The following is a 27211-nucleotide window of genomic DNA, read 5'->3' as shown; positions in this document are numbered from 1 at the left end:
GTAGTTCCGACCTGGATTTCATTCCAGGCAAACAGCTGGTTGCATGGGCGTTTGTGCGACTTCCCCCGTGTGTAACGAGTATACGCGCCAGTTTCCTTAAAAAGTCCTCCACGAAGGCATCCCTCCCCTTAAGCAGAGCGTGCTTTTCCATAATTAAATAAACCAAATCTAATTCAAATAGTTTATCACTTGTATATGTTTCTAGTTATGATAGTGTAATGCTTCGAGTTACCGGTAAACATACCTAACTAAAACACACGTTCCCAGCTTCATTAATAATCACACTTAAAATGAGAAATCAAATTCTGTCATAGAAAGGGCAATTTCATTACTTCACACCATACATGCAAGAACTAGATGCAGATTTTTACTTTCTAAACTGAACAGCCAACCGAGTTATATTTTAGGGCATTAATTTAATTTTATCGCATTAGCATTCTATAGCGAAAAATAGCGTCCCTTTAATTCTAAGTTACACATAAAGCTTTCAAATGTAATCACAATGTAACCTAAAGCTTCTAGCAAATGTAATCAAAATTATTTTAATATGTAATATCAATTTATATATCCTGCGCGAAACATTTTACAAAATGTTGACGCTTCGAATTTAACCTAAAGCTTCTAGCAAATGTAATCAAAATTATTTTAATATGTAATATCAATTTATATATCCTGCGCGAAACATTTTACAAAATGTTGACGCTTCGAATTTTTCTTTTCTTCAATAAAAAGGGAAAAAACTGCTAGGTATTGATTTTGAGATTTTAAACTGCATTTATTCGATTAGCCTTCTAAGTCCACATCTAACCCGCCTACTGAAATCAGATCAAGGAACTTGGGGTTTGTTTTATTTAAACTTTAAATCTGTTTACCATAAAATATTGCCAGAATTTAAGAGTATAGCTTGTCATCTCTGCTCCTTTATTATTTTTGAATGAAATTTTCCATAAGAGACCAGCGAAAGCCGTTTGGGATTTGTTTAATTAGGGATTTACTTTCATATTGGTTAATTTAACATTTCTATTACATTGTTCAGAAAATTTCGTTTATTTAGTGATAATTTTTCTGCATTATGCAGTGTTTCTAAAACAATAAGAGCTTTACAGCAAGTTGTAATAATAAACTTACAGAAATGCTTTTACCGTTATTATCCAAAGCATACTTCTAATTTTAAAAAAATAATTTTTCCGTATTGACCAGTAATCCTGTAAAGGAAACGATGGAGGAGATACCATTTCAACTCGAAATGAATTTACTTCATCTCACCTAAATTATCTCTTATGCTATGAATGATATTTTATATAATGTATACTTAAAACCAAACATAATTCCTTTGAGATGTCGTATCTTCTCTGACATTTTCGGAACACAGAATTTGTATCAACATACTATAAAAACGGAAACGCAACTGTTCCACACGCAAACTGGCACTGACACGTTTATGCATGCAACCTCTCAACAAGGAAAAGCAACACGGATTGCATGTCTGCTGCAGATATTAGCTAAAAGAAAACCAATTCTTTTACTGATCCAAAAATAAAACTTTCTGTGAATCATATCATTAAATAAAGCAGACGGCGACGTCAAGGATTACTCATCGTCTCTTTTTAACAGTTTGCTTAAACATAAATGTACCTAATATTTGTGGAATCGATAAATCTGAGGTTAGCTACATTTTCAATTTCCTAATTCAGTTTACGGCATACTGATATAATGTCAGTAGTTGTAGATAAGTCAAAAGATTTCACTAATTTCGAAAATATGGCTTATTTTTTTGCCTCAGTAATTTTTATGAGAAGAGTTAATATTATTTCTACAGAGAACGCTTAGCATAAAGAGGCAACTCTGGCAACTCTTAAACAATTCCTTAATTCTAAGATTGAGAATTGAAGTATGAATTAAATTTGTAATATCATGGATCTTAACCTTACCTTCGAAAAACAAAGCTTTACTCAGTTACAGATAAGTAGTTTAACGAATATTGTTAACGTCTTATTCAAGCGGTTTATGATTAGAATTTTAGGAACTTTGGAGAAGAAAGACTAAACATAGACGTGTGACTAGAGTACCACAACCAAAATATCATAGTTATGTGACCAAAACCTATCATACTGAAAATTTGTTAAATCGAGTAAAACAACATCTTCGAAATTAAGAATTATCAAGAAATTATAGTTAGTTAATGCTTACGTGCAAAGTAACTGTTTAAGTGCAATAAATATGTTTTTTTTATTTGCTTTCCTTCATGGTGTTGCAATTTTAATGTCCAGCAGTGTAAATGAAAGATCATTGCTTTTTGTGTATCTGAAGTTTTTTCGAATTTAAATGCTTTTTCGATAGTAGCAACCATTTAGGTAATAGAAGATTTAGAAGGCTTGTGAAGAATTAAAGTTTTAGTGTAATAAGTTTTTTAATCTTCCGAAAGAATAAAATTAGAAACATTAACTATGGAATTAGTATTCACTCTCGACAGATGGTCAGATTTAGTGGCACTAGAAGAATAAGGTAAGAGTTTCTGAAATTTACAGACAAGAACATTTTATGGCGCTGAAGCGTAAACCTGTCCAAGATTTGGTTCCATATAAAAACGTATATGTACATTTATCAACTTTTAATTTCAGGTAGTATAACTGATGCAAAAATTTGGATTAAAGTTTGCGTATACTTGTAAATAACGTAACGAAAAAGTGATAATTAGAATTTCTGAATTATTCTGAAAACATCGACAGAATATTTAAAATTAATAAATTTCGAGATTATCTTTTGCCTCTAAGCAAAAATAAATAAATAAATAAATAAATAAATAGATTGCTTAAAAATTTCATACTCTTAAGAAAAAGCAGTAACTTTAAGAAAACTAACTGAACAAAACAAATGGACATACAGAAAAGCAGCATAAAATAGTAGGTTAATGAATAAAAGAGTAAAATTTCTAAACTTCAAAGTAGTTAGAAAATGCTCATAAAAGTAAAAACTCAGACGAAAAAATAGAAACGTTCAAAACAATCGGTCAGTGGCATCTGTTAAAATACAAGCCCAAAAATAACCATTTGAATAGCAATCAACTTATGAACTATTAACCAGAAAAATAAATTGATTCTCAAACGGTGATGTAACTGTAAAATAACGAAATAGCAGAAATAAAATTGAAAAATTAAAGCTCAAATCTCCCGAAAAGAAACTAACCTAAGTTGAGACAAAATCGCTATCACAAGCATAGAAGTAAAATGGTGATTCAAATAACAATAGTAGCACTGAAAAAATACAGAACGGTATCCTTTTACCTTTACCTTTGATTTTAAAACGGGTACTCACTGATGGAAAATGCATTTGAATGACTTGCTGGTGCAAAATGCAAAATTAGAAGAAAACGACTAGAGATTAGCTCAGATTTTACATGAAACTAGTAGATCGGTTTTCAGAGAGAGAGGGTGGGGAATAAAAAATTTTGCAAAAATGTGGAGCAAAAAGTCATACAAATTGAAGACGGCCAAAACAAAAAAGTAGAGCCAAAGATGGAATGGTTTGTTTTGATTTGCTTTATGTAATTACTGCAAAGCCTCGAGTGCTATCTGATAATGGGAGGAACGCCTTCGTGGAGGACAACCCCACAGACGAATGAAACAGAGTATCATCTATTAAAAAAATAAAAGGCAAAAGCAAAATTCAAAGCGACCAAGGCCTTAAATTCATATTTAAAATTTAATCACACAATTCTCTCTTTTTCAGTGATTTTCTAATTACTCGTAATAAACACAATTTCTCTCTGTAGCTTTTTACAAATACATTTCTATTTCAGATCTTGTCATTCTTCTAGACAAAAAAGTGATTTAATTTTATTTTAATATTTTTTTTTTAAACACACTGGAAGCTATTGCAATTGACAGAGGTTTTTCTCCTAAGATTATTGGTATAAGCCTTCAAAAATATTCCTCTTTTCATCAAAAGGTCATTCTTCTGTTATAAACAACGACAGTAATCCCTTCTTATCCAGTTTTTCCTTTCTGTCAATAACATTATTCCTGTAATTCTCCACAAATTTAACTTTCATGTAATTTTCCCATAAATCAATAAAATTCGCTGTTTGGTCCTTTTCAATTCTAGAAGAGTTTTTAAACATTCATTGAAACTGTGTTTTAACATACAACGGACAGTTTAGCACAGAGCAAAAATTTCATACTAAGGAACATGAACCATATGTCAAAAAAGAAGAAAGAAAAAAAGAAGTCTACAAAAACCAATCATAGTAGCTTTTTAACCTCAATATTGACTTTAATTTTGCTAAATTGTCCAAAAAACTTCTCCATTTGGTCAACCAGATTTTTTGGAGCCGTCGATATTCGCGAATACACTTATTAGCCCGAAGGGCTATTAGTCTCGAAATGGCTATTAGTCTCGAAATCCAAAAGTCTCGAAAGAGCTATTAGTCTCGAAATGGTATTTTGCGTCGGTTCACTGTAAATGGCGTATAACTTTTTAAATTGTTGGACACCAAATATTATCGCTCAGTATTATAGTTAAAGAAATTAAATAATTAATAATCTGCATGAATGTATGCATGTTTCTCGCATTATTAAAAACGATCGTACCTAGAGCCATTAAATTTTGAATAACGTAATCCTCCATCCGAACATGAGTACCTGGAAGCCCGAATTTTTAATTTCGAGTTTGCTTTATTATCTATTTTAAGGAATTTTTGATAAAAAAAACTCAACGATTTCGAAGCGAGCAATGGCAACACTGTACGGGAAAAATATTTTTATCTCCAGCGCGCGAGACTGTCTATAGGAAATTCTAAAGATATGCTATTTTTAAATGCTTTGTGATATTCAATGGATGTTGGATTGAATTTATGTGGTTCAAGTGTGGTAATATCTTATTTCGGGATGTTTTCAAATAACTATGAAACAGTTTGACATATCTGTTTTAGACATATCTATGCATATTTAAAAGATCCAGAAAATGTCCACCCTTTTTTAACCTGCTTTCATCTAATCTTCAACAGAGCTGACGGCTTCTTCCATCTTTTCTTGGAATGCAGCAAAATGCAGTCACCAGCTGTCTTAGTTGCTCACCATCGCTCTTGTCGCCGGCATTCATTCCGACTTCTGACGCCAACAATTGTTGCTTGAGTGTGGGTTCGTATTACATTGATTGAACGCACACTGAAACTATGCTAGCCTGATAAAATTCATTTTACCGAGAGGAAAACTCCACATTTCTGGGACTTTCTACAAAAATACTAGTTCAGCTCTTCACAGTATCAAAAGTGCAATCAGCAGTTACACGTCAAACTACTAAGCTAGTTAAACACAACGCAATGCAAAGCGCATCTAAAGAGCGACACTAACATGGAGATATCTTAATACGCCTAACTCACACTGAACATAACAACTACCATTGAAAAAATGATGTCTCTGTTCTTCTATAGTTTTCCTCCGGGGACTGAGAAATCTGCAGTAACTTTCACTTCTCGAAATTACTGAAAAGCATATGAGGGCTGTATACGGTTACAGTTACGAATAGGCTCAATTACAGTTATTCATTTGTAATACCCATTATAGTTATACAACTCTTGCGGACAGAGCAGCTTCCGACCTGAGGCTAGAGTGCCTTTAAGTGCCACCCAGCGGCTCTTACAATCTTCCATGTTGCGACCCCACAGAGCAAGGGCAGACAAGGCAGTACCCGTGCGATCCCTGCCGAGCCTTACTCTGTCCCAAGGACCCTCAGGCCTTCTGTGAAGTCTGTTTTTATACCCCCGTGGTTGAGACTGCCTAGGTACAGATCCTAACCAGTACTTCCTAGGCATTCGCCTGAGTCAACCCCCGGGGGGACTTATAGTTATACAACTCTTGCGGACAGGGCAGCTTCCGACCTGAGGCTAGAGTGCCAAACGGAATTAAGTGCCACCCTGCCGCTCTTACAATCTACCATGTTGCGACCCAACAGAGCAAGGACAGACAAGGCAGTACCCGCACGGTCCCTGCCGAGCCTTACTCTGCCCCGAGGACACTTAGGCCTTCTGTGAAGTCTGTTTTTATACCCCCATGGTTGAGACTGCCTAGGTACAGATCCTAACCAGTACTTCCCAGACATTCGCCTGAGTCAACCCCCGGGGGGGGATTATAGTTATACAGGGACAGACCAAAATATCCCCAAATGCTAGCCAATTTTGGTGATTTTTGACGATTTCTCGCCAAACCTCGCGACAAAAATTAGTCGCCAACACCATCGCCAGCTTTAGCGAGATAGTCATTTACTCAATGTTAAATAGACTTACCCGTGTAGTCGTATTTTTCCAGCAGAGTATCTTCTCTTTCAACCATATTATGTTACAATGTAAAAAAATAAATTTCACATATATTTTCACTGAAATTATTTACATATATACAATATTCGTAACGACATTAACTAAGATTTGCTCATTGAGCATTATCAACAAACAACTTTTACGCGCAGCTTTTATGTGGAATAATCCTGCAGTTTACATGAACTAACAGATTTATTTTACCAAAGGGCAGTTTTAGGTGAAATATGAAATTAAAAAAAAAAAAGAAAAAAAAGAAATTAAATAATTATTTTCTCTTGAAAATAAACTGTTAGTTAACTAAACAACCTCTCTTCATTTACTTGTTAAAGGCTGTTTTTCAGAGCCACACAAATGTTAAAATAATTGAAGCTATTTTATTATTAACGTAAAGTTTGTTAGCTGAATATCTGTATTAAAAAAATTAATGTAGTTATTGACCGTTAAAGTAAAATCTTAGATAGATAAACATTCTTACTTTCAGAGCTTGTCTTTCTTGAGGATAAAAAAAAGAAAGAAATGACGTGTAAATAAATATCTTTCCATAAATTTAAGCTTAGGATTAACCTATGTTTTACAGCTTAAAGCCCTTTTCACTTATTTACTTACTTTCTTTCTTTTTAAAGACCTCATCATGCTGATAAAGAGTAGTGTTGCTGGGTGTCTCTCAAATTATGACACCTAAAAGAATACACAGTATAGTTTTCACGTCCAAAAGATGGTTAAAAGAAAAAGGAGTGGCTGAGGAAAATACCAAGCGATTTTTCAGGACTTCCATTTGTACATAACAAGCATTTCCGTGGAATGTGACATTATTCGTGTGAATGAAATATGTGCAAATGAAATATTAAAAATGTATCCTAGGAAACTGCCCAGACTGAAAGACAATATTATTCCAAGTGTTCTTCCTAGTTTACCAAAATATTTGAGTTCGAATAGTCAACCGTCTCGTCGTTTGCTGGATGTTAAACAAAATCTTTACGACTTAGCTAAAAGGCAGAGTTTATTAAATCAAAAGGAATATGAAGGCAGGCCATAAACGAAATTTCAGATGTATAGTATTTTAAGTTACTAAAAATTACTAAATGAAAAAGAGTTTTCAAGGAAATGGCATATTCAGCGAAATTCCGAAAAATTACATAAGTGTGTAAATAAGTATAAATGATAAGTATATACTATGTTACTCCTCTGATATTAAGTTATATTAAAGTATATACTGATTTGAATATTGATATGTATGTAAACAGATATAAAGTTATATATTCTAGGCTTCCAAAACATATTATGCATATTAATCCAATAAATATTTGAGAATCTTTATTATTATTTATAGAGCAACAGATACAGAAGCCAACTCCGCGAACTCCACCTAAGCAGGCTATTGTTATTTTTAAATTAATTAACCATGAAAAAGAAAAGAAAATTAAATTTATTACTGACCAGCTGTGGGAATCTTGTTCAAGTACCAAAAAATTATAAAAGGTATTGCAATTAGATGGTTGTATTAGCTGCGTCATTATATGCGTATTCTGCCTCATCATAGTAGGCAATCTGAAAATGTGGCTCATTTTGTCTACCTCATCCGCGAAACATGCAGAAGCTGATTTTGAAATTTTCATTGTAGAATGCTTTTAATTTGAAAAATTAAAACTTGATTGAGTAATAGATGTAAAGGGAATATATAAATTCCTAACTCTTCGGTGGTTGCGAGATTAAGCAACTGTTTCTTCACAAATACGCGCGATATCTGTCAGTTGTAGATTTGTAATGCGTACCATGTTCGTTTGCGTCCACTAAGGTGCGTAACTGGAACGCGAGTTGAGCTTGTGGATTACCATCAAAAATCTAAACAAGATAAATGTAAAAAGAATCTGTTTCGTCCAGTGCAATAAAGGAATCATGGTGGATTGTAATAAGAGCTAAAGCAAATTCTTTGAAGAGAATTTAGATCTCCGAATAGCCCCAAAAATGGCGATCACAATACGATAACTTTAGTCAACTGATGGATGATGGAAATGCTTAGAACAGCAAATGCGGATCAGGTCGGCGGTCAGAACTTCTTTATCTGGAAGACATCATCTATAAATGCAGGGATGGATTAACCACTAAGCAGTATAAGCACGCGTTTAGGACATTAAGGAAAGAGGACACCCCAAAAAAGGTGCTTAGTTATTCAGGAAAAGGGGCACCAAATTTCCCATCACTGCTTTTACCATGGAATATATGGTGCAGCGAAACGAAAACCTAGAGAGAAAGAAGGAAGGAAAAAATTCTGGTTTAAACATATGTGGAGGAGAGATGGACTACCGTTCCGGAACCGATTCAAAGAACTAAGTCCCTTTACTGAACAAATGATCAGCGCTCCGGCGTAAACGCAACGGCAGATCTTTAACGGTTTACGGAGAGCTTTTGCTGGGAAGCGTGCCAAAATTTAATTCTTCTTATAGTAAACACTAGCATTCTTTCTATTATTATCACTCCCGATTCCCAAGTATCACCGCGACTGCGCACTATAAGCTTGGAGATATGACTGGTCGTCAAGATGCTGCCTTCCAGTACTACGCGGGCTGCAGTTCACAGCAGGACATTACATAGCAAACTCCGTGCCGTCCCACACCAATGCGTCGTCATCTCACTGAACTACAAAGCCAACTGCTCCATAACTTACGCCGACCAACCCAGGCAGGCCAATGAAGTTTCGTCTCAAGGTATCTCCTCCTGGGCAAGTGGAACCGACAAGTTCAATGATAATGTGCCCCAGTGGCCGAGATTACCTAAGTACAGATCATAACCTGTACTTCACAGAGCTCTCTGCGTCGACCAGCCGGAGGTCGTCTTCATGATAATACAAGCTTGTAGATTTTTAACTATGAGAAACATTATTTTTACCTACTTGTCTTTAATGCGGATATCTAAGGGAACTTTACCGATACATTTACATCTTTCTCCATGGGCAGCTATAACCAGAGTACCGTCCGTGCTGAAGAACCTATATCTGCGAAAGTATTTCTTAAGAAACAATCCGAAATAAAGCTGCATTGAGGGTCTGTGTCCAAGAGGGCTGGGATATTATTCACCAGAACTTCAATTTCAGGCAAAACTAAATTTTTCACAATGACTGTATTCAGCTTTATGGGAGAGGGATTTCTGCACCCTCTCGTCAGCAGAAATCTGTTTCAGTTTAAATCTCCTTTTTCAATTTTCAGGAACATTCTCCTTTTTTCTCTGAAATTCGTACTTCTTGTCTGGCTTACTGTTGAATTGTCGACGTTCGCCTGTTGCTTTTGAATTGACGTTTTTCTTAGGCTACTGATTCAACTTGCTTTCGTATTTTTGTTCTTGCCTACGCTGTGGACTTGGAGCACCAAACTGGCTTCATTCCTCATATTGGCATCTTCTATCGTTGTCCGCCGTTCTTCTAGTTTGAAACTGGATTGCGAGCTCAAATAATTTATCGAGAGTCGTAGGGTTTCTTAACTCAATAAAGTCTTGTACCTGGGGGCAGAAATCTGGGCAAAATTACTTGGAATATTTCAAGATCCGGCCAGTTCCATACAGAAGTTTGAATACTCTTCAAAATAAAATTTGACCATTCCTCTATTCTTTGCCGGTATGCACTCAAAAGTTCCGCCTCTAACTTGGATCGATTCCTTACTAACGGGAATGCCTTTAATAAGCAATTTTTAGAATTTTCATACGTACAGGTGAGACTTCCTGGTTAGGCCAAGAGATTTTTTCCTATGCACTTGAACCAAAAGCGCTTGACACCTCAAAGCGCTGGTAGCCAAGGAGACTTTCTGAAATTCATGGACTGGATATAGCATGAAATGGGCATCTAACTTCTCCAGTTGAAGTTGTTGACCTCTGAATTTCCATCGAAGCTTGCCGACGGCTTCATCGATGCTCGCATGGTCTGAACGATGCACCCGGATCAAAGTGATGTAGCACCAATCTGTATTCCCTCCACTGGTGTGAAAGTAGACATGATACATGTATTTCGTTTAGACGGAAAGGCGGTTCATTTAGGTGGAACGACAGCCCTGCCTCTACTAATCGTTGAGGGCAAAAAAGATAAGAAAGAACGCGTTGTTAGCATCTATGTTCTTTAAAATGAAAAAGCTTATTGCTCTCAAGCAGCTGTAAGAATTAAGTCTAAGCTTACTTGTTCTTGTATGTTGTGCGAGATTGCTGAAGAGGTCTTCTAATCTGTGATTCAGCTAAAGACATGAAAGTGCATGGAAGACATGAAAAATTTTCTTCCCGAAAAATAGTTGAAATAATGTTTTCGAAGCCAAACAGAGACCATTTTCGCATGGAAGTGAATAATTATTTCAAGAAGAGAATGGATAGAAATCTGCGTGTGTGTACACTTTGTGACATCTAGGCTGCAAGAGGTCTTGACTTGGGTAAAGAATTCACGAAATAAAATCGCAGTGGTGTTGTAAGCATACTATGAGTAGATTAAAGGGACAAAAATCGCAAATTTACGAGAATTCTTTTGCTAAACATGAGAGATTGGACAGTGGTTCTACAGGATATGAGGTTGCAAGAAATTTAGGCCGGAAAAATAAAGTTTAGAGTTTCATGAGGGTATTTATGAATAGAACGACGTGATTACTCATGAATAATATAAATTTTTGGGGCATAAATAACGGAATAACTATAGATTCTTGAATGTTTAAATACCGGTAAATTATTGTAAATGCATAAAAGTTCATTGTTCTGCATGAAAAATCAGATATTTTCGAAAAGTAAGCCCCAATTCATCTTTTGAAGCAAAAACTAATAACTCTATTTTATTTTCGAGGAACCACGGTATTAAAGAACTAGGGGAATTCATAATAACAATACATTGCTCTGCCTGCGAATGGCAGCATATGTCAAATTATTGGTGGTAGCCAATTGCAATTCAAAGCGGCGACATCAGAACTGTGTAATGTTGCTGCCATTCCTCAGTATCTAAAGTCTATTATAAAAGATAGTTGCGTTGAAAAGACGAAGCACGTGGTTTGAGCAGTTGTAATTGAATTTTAAATCGGAATGCAAAATTATATTTTTTTCATGACTAGTGTTATTGGTTTGAAATACTAGCAAACTTTCGTTTGAATAGATGTGTCGTAAAATCACAAACTATATGTTCATCTCGTAATGACGCAAGGGCTTTAAAATGTAAACACGAAGAATGATATAAAATTGGCAACAAGGCGTGTGGTCTCAGAATAGATTATTTCAGTTTGCGCATTTATAATAGTTATATAATATTAATTATAGTTAACTACTTCAAGCTATTGCGCTTGCGCAGCAAATTCTACGAATCATTTGGGATTTAGATGTAGTAGCTTTGTCTCACAAATCAGTGCCAAGAGTTGAAGTATCAACAAAGTTTAAGAGATAAGTGTATGTCTCCTATCTGCTATTTGCAGCGCGATACGTAGCTCGGATTGAATTTAAAATTTTGTTTTCAAAATTAATGTGTGAGATTAGTTTATATTTTATTCTGTAAAGCTACAGATTTAGAATACTTGTTTGTGTGATATTACTTCTAATGCTGAGTGTTGAATTTGCTAACTTCGTTCCAGTCCCAGGAAGCACGTTTCGCCATATGGCTGTTCCGACTGTTTCGATAAGAAGTTTGTAAAACTACAATTTCATACTGTTATTAGCAAGGTATGTCATATTTTCATTTAATACAAATAATATTTTGAATTTATAAGAGGTAAAACTTTGCATAAGAAAGTTTGTACTTCTCATAAATATTACATTTACATCTTCGTTATGCGCGATATAAACAGTGTGCAATATTTATATACACTGCACTTCCAAAATGACATGTGCTACGAAATCTAAATAAAAATAAGCGAAATAGTGTTTAACAACAAAGGAAGATATTGGATTAAATCCGTTGTATACCCTTTAATAAAGCTCTGTTGGATTTTTTTTTTTAAAGATTAATGCAATACATAACACTCTGTGCGCATCAATTTAAAATAAGATAATTTAAATTTTATTTATTCCAATAATCACAAAAGTGCGATTAACTATTTTCATAATAAATTTCTTTGAAACGGTACTGATTACAATTTACCTTAGCATTGGGACTATAATCTTCAGAATAACTGCACCTTAAAATCACCTTTTTTCTTTGTATATCAATTTATACAATGAATCTGTGATCCCAGTGAAGTAAGGTCTTTAGACTAGTAGATGGCATAAACAGCAAAGCCTGATTTTTAAAGAACCACAACATGTGTAGAGCAAGCAGTATAACTCTTGTTGAAAAGTGTTTTTTCCCTTGAAACTGAGTAATGGTAAAAGGGGTTGATCCAGGGAAGAGGTGCTAAGTTACTAGATTTTTGGCCATTTCTCCCTGTTATCTTAAGATAATAAAAATTTGTTTCTGTCAATATTTATACTTTTTCTTTATTTAAACTTTTCAGATTATTTTGAGTTCTTGAGTTTTACAACCATTTTTAAATAGTTCACATGTCCTAGCAAGGGGAATTGTAAACTTGCCTAGACAGATGTTGACAAAGCATATATAAAACAATCTTTTTCAGAATACTCTATGTTATGTAACTGTTTCTTAAGCATAATAATAGTAGTCAGTTATGTTATTTATCCTAAAATTGCTATATTTAATCTTATTTCAATAAAGTACTTTAAGGAGATTATAATGGTCAAATTTTTACAAATTAAAAAGGGGGTTATATTGAACATAACAGCTGGATTGTTACTATCACAAATTACTCAGGGTATTTCAATGCAATCCCAGCTTTTTATACCATCGATATTTTGCTATAGTCAGTGAAAATAAGAGTTAAATTTGTATTTTCTCATGAATTTAACATTTGCCTTCTTTAATTCCGGTTTCTCAATGTAGACTTTTTGATAGTAAATTCTTTCATAATGAAATCATTACCTGTGAGTGTATCTGCTAGAACACTATGTCTGGATGCTCTTTTCTCTTCTGTAAATATTTATTAGAATTGCTGGGGGGGGGAACTTTCATTCATAATTCATTCTAGGTCCATTAGCTTTTGATGTTTTGTTTAAAGCCTTTTCTTTATTTCTTTAAATTTCCAGGCATAGTTTATTCAGTTTTATTTTTCTCTGGTGTATTAGTCAACATATGGGATTTTCCTGTACATAATCTTTCTTGCATTAATTTAAAGTTAAGGAAATGTTAAGATGCATCCTAGTGTTGAAAATTCATTTTTAGAGTTTTCATGCAGGAGTTTTATGCATTTCAGAAAAGCAAACATTAATAGCGTTTCTCTGCTTCTGCATTATTGTCAGTATTATCTCCAAAAATTTCATCAAAATAGAGAATTTTCCGAAGGCTTCATCTAATGAGAAATGAGCTATTAGTTATTGTTATTTTAAATGTGATATTGGTGAAATTACTTGTATTTAAGTATATTTAATAGAACAAGACAAGAACACTTTTTTTGTTTGAAATTCTGATAACTGTTTCATTCTTGTAGTTGATCTTTGGATTATGGTAACTTGGCGATTTTTTGGCGAAAATTTGGTGACCAACTCTGCTACAGCAACCCTCTATTTTTTTTTTCGCCGCCATTTTCTCTTCACGAAGTAAAGACATGTTTCTTTCTTTTTTTTTACTGAACACTTTTTCCAGCAATCTACTAGTCGAATTACACTTATGCTAGAAATTTTATGTAACAAAACTGCTTAATCATGACAAATATTAACTGCAAAATTGGGAAAAAGTGCACAATCGCAAACTCCTTGCACGTTTTTCAGAATAGCTCATACACATAAACCATTTACACGTCGACTTATTTTTACTTAAAAAAACATCCCAGAATTGCACAAAAATGGCATTGCACACACTCTTCACTATATCCATGTACACTGCTATTTTCTCATAAATTGCAAAAATTTCACGAAAATGCAAAAAATTTTTGTGAATCTTTAAATTTGGTAAAAAGAACATATATGAAATTACCTGATCGCAAAAAAGTATTATACCCTTTCCAAAGATGAACATTTCCACGTATAAAATAAATAAAATATCCAAAAACTTTTACCTCTAAATTATCTATTATATTATAAACGTCACCAACGAATTCATACTGCAAACATTACAAATACTTAGTGTCAAATATTTAAATTATTTCCATGCACGTTTACTTCAACTGAAACGTATACCAAATTCCTACAAACATAAAATTCACAAAATAACTATCATTTAATTAAAATATCACTAAACCATGTACACGTCGACTTATTTTTACTTAAAAAAATCCCAGAATTGCACAAAAATAGCATTGCCCACACTCTTCACTATATCCATGTATACTGCTTTTTTCTCATAAATTAGAAAAATTTCACGAAAATGCATGAAAATTTTGTGAATCTTTAAATCCGGTAAAAAGAACATATATGAAATTAACTGATCGCGAAAAAGTATATACCCTTTCCAAAGATGAACATTTCCACGTATAAAATAAATAAAATATCCAAAAACTTTTACCTCTAAATTATCTATTATATTATAAACGTCACCAACGAATTCATACCGCAAACATTACAAATGGTTACAAATACTTAGTGTCAAATATTTAAATTATTTCCAAGCACGTTTACTTCCACTGAAACGTATACCAAATTCCTACAAACATATAATTCACAAAATAACTATAATTTAATTAAAATATAATTAAATTCAAAAACACTACTTAAAATATAAATAAGCACATACATTAAATTAATAAAAATTAGCTTACAATCCTAATTACTTTAAACTAAATCATTGCTAATAACAATTTTCCAATAATACCATATTACTTTATTTACTCCTTATGTTTAGAACAATGCATAAAAATAATATCCTCAAACAATTAAAAATACTAACTTACCTAATCTTCTTCAGAATCTTGATTACGTGGCGGATAAACTTTTCTTATTTCCTCCGCTAAATAAAAAGCAATCGTATGTGTGCCTGTTTCAGGATCTTCAAAATCATACTTATAGTTCACAGCAAGGTACCAGGTAAAATAAATAACTTAATAAAACATCTTTACTTCTATCTCGCACAACCTTAAAAAAACACTTATTACTACCCCTTTCACTCCCACTAAATACCCATTTCGAATTCACTTTAGTTAGGGCCATGGGATCCAAAAATTAACCAACACTGTTTCACACAACACAGAATAAAGCTAAATACAAAATTTCCAGATTTCCCCCCTTTTCCGATTAAAGAACTGTAATTCGTCCATTAATGTCACATGACATATCTCATGATCTCTCATTTCCCTCACACAAAATAATGTGTAATCGGAACTGAGTACTTCTCACATTATTACCAAAGTCCTAGGTAGTAACCTTTATCGCCTCCAAAATGTCGCCAAACTACCAGTTACCATATTCCAAAGATCAGCCATTCTTGTTATAAATTCATAATGATATGAAATTCATGAAGATCTGAAGCTCTTGTTAGCTATTTAAATGTGCCCCATATGTCTTCATAGTTCAGAACTGCATTATTCATCTGCCTGTGCTTAATTTCCAAAAATGAAGTGCTTTTGAGATTGAGATCGTGTTAAAATGGTACTGCTCTGTCATTGGAACTGGGTTCAGAAATGTATACGTTTATGGATGAATGTGTTCATGTATGCATGTATGTATGTACCTAGGTATGTATGTGTGTGTACATACATACACATGTGCATGTATACATTTCTGAATCGGGTCCTGATAGTGTGTTTTCCAGAAGAGTACCAAAATTTTTCGTAAACTTAAGTGTATTAATACGAGTATCTTGTAAAGTCTTTTTAACTTGTAACTTTTTTTTTTTTGCTGAACTTAAAAAAAATTGCTCAGAACGTTTTCAGATCATTTTCATTTCAATTGATGTGGGAAAAATTTTTAAAGTACATTTGTTGGAAATGAGTGCTTTTCTTGAAAACCAAAATGGCTAAATGTTTTAAAAGACTGCTTAAGAGGTGATACTAGAGCTAAAACCAGTGGCGTAGCGATGGTGGGGCAAGGGGGGACATCTGTGCCCAGGCACAGCTTCCAAGGGGCTCCAAATTGATGCTATGAAATTTTTTAATGAAATGTTTTCCATTTTTGGCACACAGAAAGGGGCATAAATTCTTCAGTTGTCCCTGGGCACTGGAAACTCTAGCTATGCTCCTGGCTAAAACTGTGTTGGTATAATTTTTATTTCTGATGTCTGAGTGATATGCATGTTATTGACGTGTGGCCTCTCTCCCATTCTTGCCAAGGAGAAAAAACATATTTTTAATTTGTAACCAGTTGAATTTAATGCAGATTTCAATGATTACAAACTGTTTTTCCTTTCTTGTGAGCAGAACTCGTTGTATGTAGTTTTGTATCCATCGGACCTATCTGAATTGCTAATTGTGAAATAATACTGTTTTGTCTGTGCTATCTTATTCCAGTTTAATTTCCATATATAATGATATTTACACATCGCTCATTTTTATCACATCACATGTTTAGTTAAAACATGTTCAAAATCTTTTGTGCATTATTGATTTTGTAGGAAAAAAGTCTATGCTTGTTTATCTATTAAACTAACTTCATGATGTTTCAGTAGGTCATTTTCTGAAATTATGTCATTGTTGTTAAGGGAACTTTTCTTTAATTTTAAATTTTCATGATTTTAATAAAAGGGTCTGGATTTGTCAGCTCCTTTTAATTTACTTAATGTCTTATTTTCAAATCCTTTTCATGATCTTAAGTATTTCACTTGGCTAATCTTTGGAATATGGTAACAGGTAGTTTGGCGACATTTTGGTAAGGCGATAAAGGTTACTAGCTAGGACTTTAGCAGTGTACATGGATATAGTCAAGAGTGTGTGCAATGCCATTTTTGTATAATTCTGGGATGTTTTTTTAAGTGAAAATAGGTCGACGTGTACATGGATGATACCGTGTATGTGCAATTGGTAAAAATGCGGCAAGTAGTGGGCAATTCTGCACTTTCGCCTAATTTCGCACCTAATCTTCGTCATGATTAAGCATTTTTGTTCCATAAAAGTTCTAGCATAAGCGTAATTCGGCTAGCAGATTGTTGGAAAAAAATGTTGGAAATGTTGAGTAAAAAAAAAAAAAAAATGCCTTTACTTCGTGAAAACAAAATGGCGTCCATACAAAAACTAGCAGGTCGCTGTAGCAAGGTTGGTCACCAAAAAATCGCCAAGTTACCATAATCCAAAGATTAACCTTTCACTGATTTGTATGAGGTATCTTGTAAAGGTTATTTAATCCTCAAAAGCTTGTTTTATTATCAGTATACAAATAAATAATTTACTTACATATTTTTGTGCTACATGAAATTACAAGATAATATTGCATTGCACCTTTTATACAAACTTTGATCGTATATTGCTTTTTATTCATTTATTAAATATGTTTATATATTGTACTGTACATATTTCAATGAAATATAAAAGTGCTTCAATCTGTTTGGTATGTCTTGGCAAGGAAGAGTTATTTTATATAGTGAGGATTACAGTTTTGGTTTTAAACTAAAATATCTGGTGGATGGGAGAGTTGTAATTCTGTATTATACAATCAATGAATTTGAATTGTTGTGTCAGATCCTTAAAGGTATATATCTGGTAGTAGCTTTCTATGGGTCAGATGGAGACACAATACTTAATTACTAAATAACAATATCTATTTAGCCATGCTGACACATATCTATAGGACACGCTAAATCTTTAGAATAGCTGCATAGAGAAATTTATAGTACAGTTAAATTTGCAATGCAATTAGCCAAAATAACAAGTCAAAGAATTACACAAACTCAGTATCCATGTACACATCAACCTATTTTCACTTAAAAAAAAAAAAAAAAAAAATCGGAGATTTGCACAAATTTGGCATTACGCACTTCCTTGGTTTTGTCCATGAACACATCGATCTATTTTCACTTAAAAAGTCAAAGGAGCAGCCAACAAAAAATATATAATCTCAGCAAACTACACTTTAAATCAAACAATGAAATAACATAAAAAAGGAAATTCGTGATAGCACTACACAAAGGAAATATTCACTTGCCACCTTATTTAGAAATTTCCGTGTCTTCAGTCAAGCAAAATTCCTTAACAGGATCCAAAACTTCTAAAATTATCTGAACTTGAATCTGTATATCGGCGTCGCTATGTAAATTAACAAAAATAAAAGCAAAAAATATCCTCTGGACTATTGATGCCATTTCTTGCGATAAACCCATTCAAAGCCATCTGAATAATCTTTACTTTCGACCATACGCATTTACTTCCTACAAAGATTACACTTATAATGGCTACTAAGTAAACCTTCATGTACGCACCAGTAAATTAATGCTCTTTTCTCCTTTCATTCCAAATCGTACAGAAACTTCAAATTAATCTTATCACATTCATCCGTTCTACTATCTAAACCACAAAACAAGCAATGTACTTCCTAACGTACACAGACCACAAGCCCTTACAAATGTTTTGCCATCATTAAAAATTTATTGCAATCATGCAACCCATTATATCATAATAGGGTTTCATAGCATTCAATTACTTAGGTTACCATAAATGAAACAACAACTTCACGATAATAAAATGCTTATAATACAAGGGGCACCCTTCAATCTACTCTAACCCAAGATGCCATACAGTGACAAAGTAGACAGATGTCCTGGTTTGCACCCACTTTTAAATTTTTCTTTTTCTGCTCACAGGATGAAAGAGCTCAAGTGTGAAGAAAGCTTAGGTGCAGAGGAAAGGCCTGGAGAACAGCTCTATTCGTCCAGTTACAGTATATTTGCAATAGAAGCTAGTTACAATAATTAAGTACATCTTAATATTGGGTTGAAATATAAGTAATTTCAATTTTTTTTAAATTTAAAAACTTTTATTTTAACAAAACAAAAAAACAATAAATTAGTCTATAATATCTGAGTTTTTGGATTTTTAGATCCAAGAAGTCGAACTATAGTCATTTGGCTATAACCCATTTGTTCGGCTAATTCTTAAGTGGTTTGACATGCGTCTTCATGCAAAAGTTGATTCACATGTTCGTCATCAAACTCATTTGGTCACCCGGAATGAGCAGCATCTTCGAGGTTGTAATTTCCATTTTTGAATTTGGCAAACCAATTTCTTGTAATTTGTTCATGCATAACACCTTCTCCATATACTTCACAAATCTCTCGGGCAGCTTCTGCAGCACCTCGATTAAACGCCAAAAGAATGTGTCGAAAATGCTTATTTTTGTCAACATGACACTCCATTTTAATGATCTGAAAATAAAAATTAGCTCAGACAAAAAAATCAAATATGCCATCTTGTAGAGGGAAAGATTCTCTTTAGAATTACACAAAACATTATGCCATTACATCTTATTTTTACTGCATAATTTTAAACACAACATAAACAGCCATTACTTATTTTTCAACCCAATACATGTGATGCATTTTAACAGAAAATTTTCTTACTATGATACTATGAAGGTGATGAATTAGTATTGTAGCAAACATTAATACTTTTTTCAACTTTATGTGAATAAATAAAATACAAAACTCTTTAAGTGCCATGTTTTTTCATATCTATACACAGAAAGTAATAACAATCCTGTTATGTTATTTATATTGTAAATGTTATATATGCAAGGTAAAAAATATTGTCAAAATTTGAATTTTTAATTTGCAGTAGATCATTAGTTCTCCATTTTAATTTGGTTATTTTTTTCATTACATCTTAAAAATAGTAACTGCTTGTTATTGATCTAAACTGGCTCATTTTAAAATTAATCCCATGTCATATGATTCTTACATAAGACTGGTGATGTAGATAATTTTACTAGCAAACTCAAAACAGCCATTCAAAGTAAAGGAAAATCAATTTTTATATGAAATATCCATCTTGGGTACCTCTCATTTTGCCCTCCACTTTTCTCTTCTGCCAACATGTTGCTATCTGCTGTAACTTTCTTCAAATGTATTTGAAAATTTTATATGCCACTAGTGTAATTATAAAACAGCCACTTATATGCTAATTTATCTGCATTCATTTATGAGAATGCTGGTTTGTGAAAATAAAAAGGAATGTTAAAAATTGGCCATGACCTGAACTACTTTTTATGCTACAGCTGTGTCTTTATCAGCAGTTTCCAAAATATTTAATATATTTTCTCAATTAAAAAAAACTGTTAAATTATTTAATAGTTATTTTGACCAAAATAACATATTTTGGTCAAAAAGAATGAATTTCCAGCTTGAGAGATGTCATCTGAAATAGATGGTTGAGGAACAGTTTACAATGTCATTTTTCTATATGAGGGACAAGTTATGATTTTGAAAGAGAGTATCATTCGTTTTCTCACAAACATAGTACAGTCAAAAGTCATTAATCCGGACTCGTCAGGACTTCGGCGATTCCGGATAATCGATTTTTCCGGATTATAGATCATCAGTTTAAATATCGTAAGATGGCATGCAGAAATTCTAAAATTAAAAATATGAAACCGTAATTTATGAAATAAAGAACAATTATGATCTAAAGGGTATCAAAATTTACAAAAAAAAAAAAGCATAATATTTATTTGTTTACTTTATTAAACATTTCTTTTAATGTAAGTTGTTTAAGTTGCTTTGTTTTATGTGATAATACTTTCTCTTTAATTCTATAAACAGACATAATTTCTTGTTCAGTTACAAAGTTCCGCTGTTCAAGTCCCGTAATTGCTGTGCCGAGAATACCGACTAACTTGTCAATCGAAATTTTTTCGTTTTCACTAACCTCTCTGTCACCTTCTTCATGTCTTTATCCATTTTTTGCAGCAATTCCACGTTTGTTTGATGGACATCGAAACATACTTTCGTTTTGTAGATCCTTTGGGAGCTCCAGCATTGGAAATTCTATTTGACATAATCGAAAGTTCAAGTTTACTTTTATAAAATTGCTCTTACAGTCTGCAAAAAATAATAAGCCGGATCCACTTCGAAGATTAAGGAACAATGCAATCATCAACATTAACTGAAATAGATAATTAGATAATTTTAGCTTATACCATCAGTTATACATTAAATGCGCACACGAAAACGTATTCTGCACTTGCGCACACGCATATGCGCAGTCGTAAAGGTCTTACGCGCACGTGTAAATGCCTATGCGCATGTGTCAATGTGGCGCATGCGCAGAAAGTTTTTAGTTTTGAGGTCTGGATTATGGGTGTCCGAATTAACGACTTTTTGACTATATATGTGTCCTGATTCAAGTTTTCCCATGTAGCAAATTTGTGTAGTAAAATTTATATCGAAATAATCTGTAAACGATATATGCATGTAGTTTTCTTTTTCTACATTGAAAAAAGGAAGAAGCTTTTGTAACATTTTTGTGTTTACCAGCAGGAAGTGTTTCTTTTGTCTCAGGGGTCTCTTTTTCTATGCGGAAAGGGGGGGTGTTCGTTCGTGTCCATGTTCAGTTTCATATAATGTTCATTTCATGCACAGCTTGAGTAATTCCATTTTCTCAAGTGTTCATTGTATTTATGCAAAGTATGTGATTTTTTTCCCTTATCAAATTGCATTGGGATTTACAAAAACAGTTTACTACGTTCTGTTCACTCTTTTACTTCTGTAGGTCAACCATAAAGAAATCTTAAAAGTTCAGAGGACCAGATATTTATAATTTTGCTTTTGCATTATTTGCAGTGTTATCTTCAGGTGGGTACTTTTCTGTTTCGCTGGCGCAAATCTCGCCAAGCAGACTTTATTGGCGATAACAACACAGTATACACATAAAAAATGTTTGCAAATGTTAGTTCTAAGAATTGTTGTTAAAAATGTTAGTTTTATTTTGAAGGTATAAACATTTTAATGTTTAAAATTTTGTAAAAAAGCCAATAAATGAAGATAATAAGTTTGTAAAAAGCCATTAATTTAAGAATTTACTATGCTTTCATGATACAACATCTTGATTCCCTGGTTCATATGACATGACCTCAAGTGATCTCATCTCACATAAACTACGCTACAAAAATCTAATTCTCTCATTAGTTATGTACATTATTTTCAAGTTAAATCTTAATTTGGAATACAAGTTTAAATGCAAGAATTATTTCAATTCGTACGAATAGCTTACTCAGAAATGACGTAAAACCACAGTGCTTTACTTTGCTAGTGCATTCTCATTAGAATTAATGAATTTAACCCTTGATTTTGCCATTTCTACATTTTGGCCTTCGGGTGAGTGATGTGATTGTATCCTAATTGACTTTATTACCACGAATGGCCTTAGGACATAAAATTGAACTACCTTGCAAACATTCTATGTAATTTTATGCCAGTATTGAAAGAAACAATTAATCTGATAAGAAATGACTGCGACTTGTTTTGAAAATGAAAAGGTTACCAGCGAGGATATTCCGTTTGGCATCGGTTCTAGCATTATTGGCTACTGTATCGCCTGCGCCGGCAAAACAAAAAAGTACCTTCAGGTGTTATTAAAAGAAGGAGTTTGTAATATTGGACTATATAGAAAATAGTTTCTCTACATATAATTTATTTTCATATTGGTATAATATGTCATTGGGATAATATGTTCTGGCCATCTGGATAATCTATCTATTTGAATCAAAAAGTACATGTTACCTTCTGATGGTGGTAACAGGCCAATAATATTCATGTGGATTTCTGAAAACTAGATCATGAACAGAGAATGCTCCCAGTGGTCCTTTAGTTTGCCTCTGTATTTTTAATCTCTGGCAAGGTGTGCAGAATTTCGTTCAGTTTTTGATATGATGCTTCATATCAGGCCATATATAACAAGAACAAATGGGTTTTTTACTAGCTGCAGCTCCTAGATGTGATAGATTATGCAGATGATTAAAGATAATCCTGCAAAAGAAATTAGGATTAAAAGGATGAGGAATATCTGTAGATGTGTTACAAAGACTATTACTGCCAGAGTATTGATACGGCTTTGAATTCCAGCTTGGAAGATGACATTGATTTTGTGAAGGTTTTGTACCTCTGTATGAAGGTTTGTACTCTGTGCACATGCTTTGTTGAGCTTCGGAAGGTTTTTGAATATCCAAAAATGAAGATTTTATTATGGAATAAATTTTGATTCTTGGAAAGAGTATCAACAGTGATGTTTTTAGAATCGTATGCATGCCTAATATTAATAGAATACTGAGAAATAAAATATAAATGACATAATTGCTGAGGTGAACATTTGTGGGAGTTCTGCTAAAAAGCATATTAACTGTATAAATTTAACATGGCAGAAGACATGTGAATTGGACGGAAAGGTGCATGGGTATCGCATACCCGAGTACATTTTCCGAGCTTTAAATAGCTAACATCTAAAATGTATTGATGGTTAGTGTGAAGTAACGTGCTTTATGAAGTAAAAGTAAATAATCCAAATGAAATTAAATTTTACTTAAGAGTGGAAATTTTGCTTTTTTTACAAATTGAAAACATATGCTCCATACATATATGTCTGTTACATAAAGAGCAACAATAGATTTTCACTCTTTCTTGTTGGGACAGTCTGAACACACCTTCATGGGTGGCTCATTGAAATAGGCAGTTGATAATTTTTCTTTTGGGTTTTTAGCAAGCGTAGGCATTTTGTGTCTTTCCTCACTGTACTCTTTCAAAAACTTAAGTCCAAATAATTTTGAACATTTCTTTTGATTCTAAACTCTTAACTGTGGATCTTTGGTAGATATAGGAAGTATTTTTGAGTTTATTGACACTAAATTTAGTATCATAAAGAAGATAACCCTGTGCCACCTTCTTGATATCCAAGCTATTGAATAAGCTGCACTCATTTTGTCAACTAAATCTTTGGCACCTTTTGTTAATTTGTTATGTCTGGTTTCAGACATTCTTCAGTTTCATCATCGTTGTGCATCGTTGACAGAAGTATAACACTTGTTTCTTTGGAGAACATTTAGGAAACAGTAGTAGTATATTTTTTGTAATGCAAAAAAGTGACTGCATAGGTCTATTCTTTACAATCTGAATTTCAGGGTTTGTTTTTTATTTTTTCTTGTACTGACTAATGTAATTTTCTTTGCTGGAGCACTTGAGACAGTTGATATCCTGTGTACCAATTGTCCACAGTTAAATTACTTCCAGATTTATATAGTGGTTTACAACTAAACTTGATCTATTGTCAACCTGATAAAGACCATTTGGTTGTTTCCCAATAAATTTCCATATTCCAGATCTAAAATGCTGGAATCTACCAGCGCAAATATTTTTATGCTGTACTTAGTTAGCTTATTTGGCAAATACTGTCTGTATGTACATTGTCCTGTAAAAGTTCCAAGTTTTTCATCAATAGTTATTCACCAACAAAACAGGATTTTTAGCAGTTTTGAATAAATCTTTAAAAAAAAATCTCGTGCAGGAGCTAGTTTATTCTGCTCTTGTCTACTCAGTATATCACGAATATCCTCAAAGCAGAGGCATTTCATTAGAAATAGAAATCGTTTGCATGACATTGCTTTATAAAAAAATTGCCATGCCAGTTCCGTCTGTTGTTGATAAACCTTTCACATTCACATGAGATGACTCACTTACACCATCTTGATCCAGATCTCCCTTCTGAATGAATTTATCTTGGATTGAATCAATATATATATTTAATAATTTAAAATTTAAATAAACTTTAAATTAGCTTTATACGAATAGAGAATATTTGTTAAATATATACACATACATATTATTTACTAGCTCTTTGATAGTGTCATCATCTATCAAAACATTCCAGGCATCAAATGGTGTTTTTACATGTTTCAAATAATCAGTATCGCTGATTATCACTGGGAAGCCAAAGTACAGTACAAAGTCCGAAATCCGGAATGGTTGGGACTTCGGCGATTCTGGATTTGGGATTTTTCCGGATAATAGATCATCAATTTAAATCTGGTAAGATGGCATGCAGAAATTACATAATTAAAAATATGAAATCGTAATTTATGAAATAAAGAACAATTATGATATAAAGGGTATCAAAATTTACAAAAGAAAGCTCAATATTTATTTGTTTACTTTATTAAACATTTCTTTCAATGCAAGTTGTTTAAGATACTTCCACAAAAAATTCAAAAAGTTCTTTTTTCTTGTGTCATATACAGTGGACTCTGCAATGCCATACTCCTCGCATAATTTTGAGATGGATAGCCTTTATCCATTTTTTGCAGCAATTCCACTTTTTGTCTAATAAACATCAAAACATGGTTTCGCTTTGTAGATCCTTTGGCAACTCCAGAATTGGAAACTCTTTTCGACATAATCAAAAGTTCAAGCTTAGTTTTTATAAAATTGCCGTAATAATAACAGTCTGCATAAAATAATAAGCTGGATCAAATTAGAAGATCATGGAGCAGCACAGTCTGCTACATTAATTGAAATGCCTTAGAATCAGTAAAGATAATTTTAGCCTAGCTGAATAACGTCCGTTATACATTATTGGCTGTATATCACAAAATTAGCGACGAAAGCCAAGTTGTTTCACTAAGTTTTGTCTTGCTCCTATTGCGTACTGAATAAAGCCTGAATTGTATAAGTTTAGTTATTTACTATACCTACGTTTATTTCTTGCACATGCTTCAAACTTATCCGAGTCCTGAATAAATAAACTCCCACATATACTTAGGCTTTATCTAGGGTCGGCGCTAAATACCGCCTGGTGCAGTCTCTACGGGTCTTAAATTATGCTACAAAGCGCTTTCCTAAGTTCTAAATTTTCACCGTGACTAAACTTTGGATCCCAGTGCTTTACTTAAATCATAAATACTCCTCATCCTTTAATTTTGCCGCTCAGTGCTTCCCCAAATTTCAAAAATTTTGTCTTCCCTAAATTCCGCCATCAGGTGCCGACAGATTCTGCCCCCGCTTCTGGGTTTATGTTTAATAACATATCATTTATTCTTAATTAAAATAGCACTAAATGTAATCTTTTGGCCTATGAGTTTCATTAACAAAATCTGTTTTTAGCATGTGAAAAGAAATTTTTGTTGAATTTTTCGTCAACATTTCTTAGAGAGCTTTTAAAAATCTATAATCATCGCCAAGCGTAATGATAATGCCAGCTGGCATCATGTCTCTTTGATGTTATCAGCCCATGGCCCACCAAACTGTGTCACATCAACTGCATAAAGGTGGATGATCTGTGGGAATTATGATGGTGGATGCCTGATGATCTGTGGTTTGTGTTCTTTTTCCCCCATAGCATGTAAGAGCATGGTTGAACTGAGTCCGTGAACATCGCAGTTGTATGCCAGAGCCAGTGGGGCCACATACTCTTTATGGATGTGTCTCAGTTTAACATTCAGAACAATTCCCAAAGGGCAATGAAGCTAAGGACATCCTTTCGGGCACCAAACATCATTGAAAGAGACCATTACAGAACAGGAGGCTTACTTGTATAGGCTGGGATAGTAGCAAACGACCGTACCATCCTCTGCTTAACTCTTGGTGGTTCGATCTCAGCTGTCTAATACTGAGATGAATTTCTACACTCTCGTGTGCATCTTTTTATCTCTGCAATGGCTGCCAACATGATATTTATGGGTGATAATACCTGCCTACATAAAGCTCGAGTGGTGCGTAATTTTTGAGAATGAAACATTCCATATCTGCCTTACAGAGCATGTGTGGGACATGCTGGGGTGACAGATAGCAAACTGCATTGTGCTGCCAGGCACACTCCACGAGTTCCGACATGCATTACTATTGGAATAGGCGCTACTGCCACAACAAGCAATCAACGTCACTATTGCCAGATACTTGCTAACCCTAACTGAAAGCCTTGTCAAGCATGCCTTTCAACTAGAAGATATTATACCTGCTATTAGTGTGATGTTTCCATTGTACATTCTTCTGACCCATATGGTCTTTTGCAA

The 27211-nt window shown here is 33.5% G+C and overlaps 1 protein-coding gene across 3 annotated transcripts in view; it reads left to right on the top strand.

The window, feature by feature from the left end:
- Nucleotides 1-11325: 11325 nt before the first annotated feature.
- Nucleotides 11326-27211, top strand: part of LOC118181497 (la-related protein 1-like) — a 133607-nt gene continuing 117721 nt past the window's right edge. For 2 of the 3 annotated variants that reach the window (XM_085808350.1, XM_085808348.1), the window contains exons 1-2: nucleotides 11326-11707; nucleotides 11890-11977. The gene's annotated coding sequence lies outside the window, so the exon portion shown is untranslated. Of the gene's footprint in view, nucleotides 11978-27211 lie in introns of all 3 variants that reach the window. The other variant, XM_085808349.1, reaches the window with a different exon arrangement.

The sequence above is a fragment of the Stegodyphus dumicola genome, chromosome X1, assembly GCF_044657685.1.
Source record: "Stegodyphus dumicola isolate Sdum_Otavi_A_Nest chromosome X1, ASM4465768v1".
Classification (NCBI taxonomy): domain Eukaryota; kingdom Metazoa; phylum Arthropoda; class Arachnida; order Araneae; family Eresidae; genus Stegodyphus; species Stegodyphus dumicola.
This window is presented reverse-complemented; position numbering and strand designations above follow the sequence as displayed.